This window comes from Anolis sagrei, chromosome 3 (assembly GCF_037176765.1).
Source record: "Anolis sagrei isolate rAnoSag1 chromosome 3, rAnoSag1.mat, whole genome shotgun sequence".
NCBI lineage: Eukaryota > Metazoa > Chordata > Lepidosauria > Squamata > Dactyloidae > Anolis > Anolis sagrei.
In genome coordinates this window covers 122,008,657-122,017,820 of record NC_090023.1, presented here as the reverse complement: position 1 = coordinate 122,017,820, position 9,164 = coordinate 122,008,657, and the positions used below count along the sequence as shown (strand labels likewise).

Sequence of the window (9,164 nt, the reverse complement as noted above, 5' to 3'; positions counted from 1 at the left end):
TTGACTTGCCACTGGTTGTAATTCATACTAAAGGTAATCACAGGCCCAGAGTGGTGCAGGATTAATTATTTCTTAGAAAACCACCAGCAATGGGATTTATGTTCAAAAATTTTCCCTACCTATACAGGAGTGTGTATATTTATATCGAGTTAGATGGCTATGGTCAAGTTGATTGAAGACCATTCTAGCACTCATGCTGATATAATTGTAATGCCATTCTTATCATTTGTTCTTGTTTTCTTCACAGCTTGTGTGCCTCTTACAGGAGTTATGAGTTTTCAGTCAGAACACACTTTACAATGACTGGCTTCATGTAATAGTATTGAGAATTTCTCTTTCATCCGAAGAGCACAAGCTTTAATGAGACCCCTTCTATGCTGTCCTCTGATTTAAACTGGATTGTGTGAGTCTCTAATGCCAGATAATCTGGGATCAGATCCTGGGATATAGTGGCAGTGTGGAAGAAGCTCGAGATGATACAAATCTAGCTAGGAGGAGATGTAGATAATGCTTTAGTCTATTCTCAAATTTTAAAAATCTGTTATACTTACTATTTAAAAAAATTAGTCATAACTTTTTTTAAAAAAAAAAGCACTGTGAAAATATTAGTAAAGGATTAACACCATTATTTTGGGCAGCATAAGAATTTGTGCAATTAGTATGTGTGATCAGACAGCATCATAGAATACCAACAAAGCCAATGAATGGAGATAATCGTATGTGTCTACTGGATATGCCATCTTTGGAAATGAGTTGTCTTCCATTAGCATATATTTAAGATTTATTTATTTATCGTGTCAGGAGCAAGCCAAACAGATGATTGCATTTTTAACAAACAATCAAACAAACAAACAAAACACAAAGTTTGCAAGCTTGGTAGTTGATTAAATGTCCTTTGACCAGTAGCTGGCCACTTGGAGTGCCTCTGGTGTTACTATAAGAAGGTCCTCCATTGTGCATGTAGCAGGGCTCAGGTAGCATCGCAGCAGATGGCCTATAGTTTGCTCTTCTCTACACTCGCATATTGTGGATTCTACTTTGTAGCCCCATTTCTTAAGGTTGGCTCTGCAACTCGTGGTACCAGAGCGCAGTCTGTTCAGTGTCTTCCAAGTCACCCAGTTTTCTGTGTGCACAGGGGGGAGTCTCTCATTTGGTATCAGCCATTGATTGAGGTTCTGGGTTTGAGCCTGCCAGTTTTGGACTCTCATTTGCTGAGGTGTTCCAGCGAGTGTCTTTGTAGATCTTAGAAAACTATTTCTTAATTTAAAATGCACCCAAGTATCTTCTATGCTCTCTTGAAATTCATGCAGGTAAGTGTGTGTTCAAAATTCATGCAGGTGTGTGTGTATATACACAAACACACACATACACAAACATACACACACATACATACACACATACGCATACACATATACATATACATATGCATACATATATAGGCAAAGGAAATATTGAGTAATTCTCAAAGAACATGAGACTGTGGCTAGAAGAATGGAATAAATGGAGTTATAAGTGATATTTTAATCCATTTTGTCAAATGATTTCAGCAGGGCTTTTATATACAGAATCATGGATATGCATACAGTATGTACATTATATATTCTGTAATGAAAAACCACATACATTATTTTCCTTTATCCTTGTGTTCTTGCTGATGGAAAGTTTTCACTATAATGCTACACTTCTGTGATCTGTATCCTGTTTATTTCAATAGTTTAGTAAATGATTTGAATGCAGAGGTATTGCTGGTAAAGATGTAAGAGATATTTTAAAAAAAAGTTTGATAAGTTTTGACCATATAGGAAACTTTCCTAAGCTGCAATTCCTTATCTGTAAATGACCTAGGCAAGAGCTCTGTAAACTTAGCCTGAACAAGCAAAGTTTTAAGTGTCAAGATAGCTATGTTTAAATATTTAAACTGATATCAATTTGTTGTCCTTTATTTTTGGTAATGCAAAAAAAAAAAGCCACCTCTTTTTCTTTGGTTGTTGATACTTTAACAAGTTCTTTATCCACAAATAGTCTAAGGCAAAGTGTGACATGAGAAACATGTTCCTTATACAAGAAGAATGGCATTAATGCACCCATCATTTGTTGGATTGTTGGTTGCTTATGCATACTTTCTCCAGACTACTTTGCCCCCTTGTGTTACAAGAGCAAGCTCGCTGATACTCACCTCCACAACTGTGCCTTCTGTAATGACCCCAAAGGTATATACAGGGGAGAAGAGAGATTCTTTTTTACACCAAGGATGGCTTTGAGTTCAGGATGTTACATGGGATTTCTTGAATCATAAATCCATTGGTTGAATAAATAGCTCATATTTTGGAGGTTTGTGTGTGAAGCTATCCCAACAAAGCACATTTTGGTAAACATTCTATTCTATGTCTTCTTTTTCCTCTTTCTAGTACGGATTACCTTGAGCACTTCAGTCTCTATCTGAACACAACTTCCCATTTCTCTTTCTGCTTTTGTTTGATCATGTTGGAAAGAACTTTTGCCCGAAACTGGCCCTTTCTGTCTTGCAGGTATGCCGGCACAGCTCCTTCTGGAGTCTTCTCATCATTCTTCTGTTTGATACTTCTCTTTTCATGCATTTTAATGGTCTTTTCATCGGTATATTCTTTGTGTGGCACTGTATGTGATAAAGCTTGACTTTCAGGCCAATAACTTTCTTGGCTTTCTTTGAGCACTCATGAGCCTTATGGCTCTCTTTATTCCTTTTCTTCCCATGGTAATCCAAGCAATAGCCATATCATTCTGCTGTAACTTGATGTAGTTCAGAGGCATGATGGGTGGAGAGCTTGAACCCCACTTCCAACACTTTAGCCTTCAAAGAGTAAAAGTGAGCTGATGTCATATTGAAGATAGAGCAAGATAGTTTTCTGCTGCTCCAGAGATTAGGACATGGAGCAACAGATTCAATTTGCAGGGGAAAAGTTTACTCTGAACCATTAGGAACAGTGATCTGACAGTAAGAGTTGTTCAACAGTGGAATATGGTGCCTCACAGCATGGTGTCTTTTTAAAACAGAGGTTGGATGACTATCTGGGGAGTCCTTTGATTGTGTGGACTAGGTGGCTTTTTTGGGCGGATTCAACTCTGATTCTCTAACTAATCAGTGGAATGAATATAGATGGGGAAAAGAGAAGTAATAGTTCTACTTCATTGAAAATATTTGACCAGAACATGGATAGTCATCTCTTAGGTCCCATTAATACTGCCATCTGTTTTGAACTGAATTATATGAGTCTCCACTGCTAGACAACATGAGATAAGCAGATGATATGGGATCAAATCCTGGGATATGGAGAAGTATAGAAGGGGTCTTAGGCTGGATCTACACTGCCTCATATTCCAGGATCTGATCCTAGATTTGAACTCTAATATACGAGTCTACATTGCCAGATAACTTCGGATAAGAAGATAACTGAGATTAGGTCCTAGGGTATAGGGCAGTGTAGATCCAGCCCTAGATGTACTCGACATTCCACACTGTGCAAACAGAATGTTGTTGAACAAGATGATCTTTCCAACTCCTTAGTCATTGACTATGTGGCAATCCTTTATTGTACAATTTTATGGGAGTGAGTGAGAGAGAATTATCGATTTTCTTGCCTTTCCTAAATTGCAAGTTTTTCATTGCCAGAAGAAAAGGGTTTTAATCTATAATATGCATGAAATGTTCTAAACTTGAAAGAAGCCAAAACACACTTGATGAATTCCAAGGTCACTAAAGATTTCCTCCTTTCACAGGGCACACCATGATTATTGGATGGATTTTAAATATATATATATATATATAATCCTTATACTATCTCCACTGATTATACAAAAATCAAAGAAGGAGATCCCCCTTCCTTTCAATTTTTCTTGTTCAAAAAGCATGGAGGCAAAAAAGCAACGCTTTTGCATCTCTTTTCAGAGTTCTAATTTCTGGATCCTTCAGGTATATGTTCTTCTTACCAGTAAGCCTCATACTGAACAAGTAGCTTTTTGGTATGGACAAATGATTACATTGCAGCCTTCTTGAATGTGAATGTCTTCCTGCTGAAGATTGGCTGAAGTAGCAACCTTTTATAAATTCTAGTTTATAAAACTTTCTATTAATTGGTCTCTAAGCATTTGACTTGTCTACAAACTGACTTTCCTGCACACTGAAAGCTAACATACATTAGACACAAGACCTTGCTGCACCCTTTCAAAATTCTCTGACAAATAGCAGAGGTTTCTTGATATGAAATACTAACAAATGTTTATATAATTTGCAATAAACCATGTTAACAGAACTGCTAGCTTCTCTTCATGGAAGGCCAGATTTACCCTGTAGCATCTACCATAAAGAATGTGACAATCTGCTTGCCAGCTTGTTAAATGAAGGAAGAAGTCTAGGTAAAGATTTGGCTTCATGGAATTAAATAAGAGATTCTGAGATGTAAAATGTAGAGATGTTTGAAGAGGTTGAAATCCAATTAGTATTTCCTTTTGGAAATTTGGCTGGCCCCTGCTTTGTTTCGTAAAGAGGAATCTAAATTTGTTTTGTAATCTGAATCTCAAATCTTTGGAATTGTTTCATTAAGCTTTGTTCCATTAGCGGCAATGGGGAAAATTTTGGGGCTCATTTCTCTGCCATATTTATGGTTATCAGGATGAAACTTGGCAGACTTGTAGGTAACATTTAGAACTTTAAGCCTGCAAAGATTCAGAATGTTTTAGTCATCCAATGGGTTTTAGGAAATTTTAAAAAGGTTTTTACCAATGTTTGAAAAAAACTCACAAGAGGTATCCCCTTGAATTTCTGCACAATGAGACAATATAAACATCATAACATCAATCCTGTAAAGCTTCAGAAAGATTTGTTCATCTACTCATTTTTAGAAGTTTTAAAACGTTTTTTTTCAATTAAAATATATTTTTAAAAATCTACAAGAGGTAAGCCTATCAAGTGTTAGAATAGTCTATCCACTGATTTTGTTTTTGTAATTTAAGTACATTTGATTAACCTAAGTAATTTTCACATCAATAAGACTTATAAGCAATAAGCATAATTGTAAAGTGAAATTTGTGGTCAACATGTCACTGTCACCAGAAAATGGAATGAGTGGCAAGAAATAACAGGATTATATTGAATGTGATTTTTGAAAATAGACTTGTGTCTGATTTCAGATTGTGAGAATCCAGGGCACAATCTTGCTTCTTTTATAAAAATGATCCAGCTCTAATTGCTGTGAAAATGAATGTGAGAGCATGGACTGCTTTGTGTGTGACAGGAAACATGACTTATTCATGCTTACCTGGGCAAGCATCAGCAAATTCAAATGGATGGAGTGGGAGTTTTACAACAGCAGTGCAGTGACTGCCTGCCATGCTCACTTCAGCTGGGAGTTTAGCTCCAGGAAGCCCGTGAGGGGAAGGTTGACCTTGAGGAAGACCAACTGTTCCACTGAGGCAGGCTCCAGCATGGTCCCGTGAGACATGACAACATTTCCAGCTATGCTGAACACACTCCCACTTGGCATGCTCATCAATAAATAGCAATAAAAAGCTTTGCACAGTCCTAGTAAAAAAGATGTTTTTCTCCAAAGCTATCATGGTATCTGTATGGTATCTTTCAACAGCCCTCCTAAGGTCATGAAATTTCAGGGTCATGGTATTCTTTATTGGGTCTAGTCATGTTTAATGTGAATAATAAGCTGAGAAGAAGCATAAACCCTTCTTCAACCAAGGGAATGCCTAAACCAGAACTAGGACAACACAAACTGACAAATGACATGGGAGAGCTTTGGAGAGGGAAGTGGAGAATTACCTCTCCAAAATTTCGTGGTATCATTTTGCACCACAGAGCTAAAGGAAGCTCTTTGCCTCAGTACTGTTGCTTTTCTCCATATTGGGGGCAAAATGGGGCAGGGAGGGAGGGAGGACAATGTCCCTATCCGTGCTGACAGTGCTTTTCTCCATATTGGGGGCAAAATGGGGCAGGGAGGGAGGGAGGACAATGTCCCTATCCGTGCTGACAGTGCATTGGAATAAGTAGATGAATTGCTGTCCTCCAACCAATAAGATGGGGGTGCCCCCCCCCACACACACACACACATGTGGCCAGAAAATGTGACATGAATTGGCATTAAAATACTGATTCATATCACATATTGGCCAGTGTGGAAGGGCCCTTCTCTAAAAACATGCAGTCTTCCACTTAGGGAATATTTGTGTCTATACTTAAAGAGTAAGTTATTGCAACAGCCTTGTGAACAAAAAGTTCTATCAAAGCAATAAGTCATGGGAAGCTGTAACATTATTGATCTCATCACATAGAACATTTTCCCAGTTATAGGACAGTTCATCTCCATTTCAAGGACCAAGAGGCATGGAGTCCATCACATGAACATTTGCCTACTTCCAGACATCCATTGTCCTTCATTGTTGAAACAGAGCCAAAGTGAGTTCTGAGTTCCTGGTGTGCACCAGAGCTGTCACTAACACAGAAAAACAAATATGGGATATGAAAGATTTTCTCATGTTGAATCTGTTCAGATTCTCACTACTTTGCTGTTACTGCATTTTCTCCTTAGTAGTAATCTAGGCTCTATAGGAAGTGGTGGATTTCTCTGTTATGCTTCACTTCATGAAGTACCTCTTTATGATCCTTCTGTTGTTTAGAGTGGTTTGAAGATATTGTGAGTCCTATTGAAATAAATGTTTTTTGTCTGCCAACCCCCGAAGTAAAGACTCACGAATAAAGACACAACAACCAAGTCAATGGGTTCAAATTGGGCAACTTTTATTTAACGTTACCTATTTAAGTGCTTAACCTAACTCAAAGGGGTGTCGGGAACTGGTATAACAAACCCAGGTAGAATCACTACCCAATCTTAAGACAACAATTTTCGGGCGAAGCACCTGGGTTTCCTGGTAATAACCCCGGACCACCAAGCAAGGGAAATGAGTGAGGAGTCTCTTCTAAAGATCTTGCAGCCTGACTCCTCTCATTTCACGGCCATTTGACTTCACCTTTTAACTAAACAGTAGGTGAGTGTTTAACTTAATGGCCTATCACCCCTTAAGGGGGTGCCTTAGGTGCACACCGACTAAAGGATTTCCCTAACTATTTTACGCCACGGATTGGGGGCAAATGTCTATTCCGCCCCCATCCCCCACCAATTCCTCCAACACCCCCTGGATACCTTGCTGTAAATCTGCTAAAAACTGTTGGTTGCCCAATTTGGAAAGGTGCACTCCGTCCACTCGATACAATCTCTCATTCTCTCGAGTGATGGCTACGTGCTCAATGTAATAGCCTCTCTGACGAATCATAAACATTCGCATGGCCCTGTTTACTCTCTTTCTGGCTCTCTCAAGCCTCCGCACGTCGCCTCCTCCCAACCACCTGCGACGTGGAATAATGGCCGACCATGCAATGTGCACACGGGGCCATGCCCGCCAAATCTTTTGGATATCTGCACGTGCTTGTAGGAAGAGTGCTTTCCCCGTCAACAAGCCCAAGTCGTTACCACCGAGGTGGATAACTAAAACATCAGGAGGTGGTCCGCTCCTGGCACTAAACAACAAGGGGCACAAACTGTACCAACGCAGGCCTCTTACGCCTCTCAATTCGACCATCGCGATGGAAGCGAGACCCAAATGCTGGCCATAGGCAGTCTTAAGGGCCTCTCTTTCCGCCCAGAAGACAAAACTGTGTCTGCACACCAGGACCCTTCTCCTATGCGCCAGCCCTTTTACTCCATCAACACGGTATAACCTTTTGTCGTCTCGTGTGATGCCTGGGTGCTCTATGTAATGACCCCTTTGTCGGATCATGAACCTTCGCATGGCCATATTCACATGTTTCCTGGCTCTCTCTAGCCTCCGCACGTCACCTCCTCTCAACTACCTGCGACGTGGTATAATGGCCGACCAAGCGATGCGGACACGGGGCCATGCCCGCCAAATCTTCTGCATATCAGCACGCGCCTGTAAAAAGAGCGCCTTTGCCGTTAACAGGCCCAAATCGTTACCACCGAGGTGGATCACTAACACATCAGGAGGTCGCAAGCTCCTGGAATCAAACAGCAAGGGGGCACAAACCGTCCCAACACAGGCCTCTTTCACCTCTCCATTGTAGAGCTGCTTTTAACCTTTTGTCATCTCGTGTGATGCCTGGGTGCTCTATGTAATGACCCCTTTGTCAGATCATGAACCTTCGCATGGCCATATTCACATGTTTCCTGGCTCTCTCTAGCCTCCGCACGTCACCTTCTCTCAACCACCTGCGACGTGGTATAATGGCCGACCAAGCGATGCGGACACGGGGCCATGCCCGCCAAATCTTCCGCATATCAGCATGTGCCTGAAAAAAGAGCGCCTTTGCCGTTAACAGGCCCAAATCGTTACCACCGAGGTGGATCACTAACACATCAGGAGGTCGCAAGCTCCTGGAATCAAACAACAAGGGGGGCACAAACCATCCCAACACAGGCCTCTTTTGCAACGCAGGCCTCTTACGCCTCTCCATTCGACAGTTGCGATGGACGCGAGACCCAAATGCTGGCCATAGGCAGTCTTGTGGGCTTCTCTTCCCACCCAGAAGACAAAACTGTGTCCGCACACCAGGACCCACTATCTATGTGCCAGCCCAATGTGACCAATGATAACAATAACTATAATGAAACTGGACGTACGTAACTCTTAAACGCGCTGGACCTCCATCTGCCTAAGGCCTTAATTTTTTCCTCTTCATATCCCATTGCTGATGCTGATGAGGCCGCGCCAATCCTAAATGAGTGTGTGTCGAATTTAAGGTGTCCCATCCCCAGAAGGTCGTGCTTTGGTTATAACTGTCCAAAACTGATTAATTGGTCAGCGGTGTTCCGTCCTGATGACGGAACAGGTAACTTCCCCCCGTGCCCCTGAGTGCCGTAAATTGCACCATAGCTGAAACTGGGCACAAATCTTCTTCCCCGCATCTGATCACCTGACCCTTTAGCCCCCTGATCTGTTTTTGAGGTTCTGATTTTGATTTCAATTTTATCTTGGGAAACCTTAACATCAGAAACAAGCAGAGCGCGGTGTGAGGTATCAGACTTGGATAATGACACCAATTCACTCACACGAAGGGCTGCAAAAAATGCCGTCAACGCTGCTGCATGAAACAAAGCCTGCTCATA

The 9,164-nt window shown here is 41.1% G+C and overlaps 1 pseudogene; it reads right to left on the bottom strand.

Moving 5' to 3' along the window:
- Positions 1 to 1,431: 1,431 nt before the first annotated feature.
- On the bottom strand, positions 1,432 to 2,860 carry LOC137096573 (ribosome biogenesis protein NSA2 homolog pseudogene; annotated as a pseudogene).
- Positions 2,861 to 9,164: the final 6,304 nt, after the last annotated feature.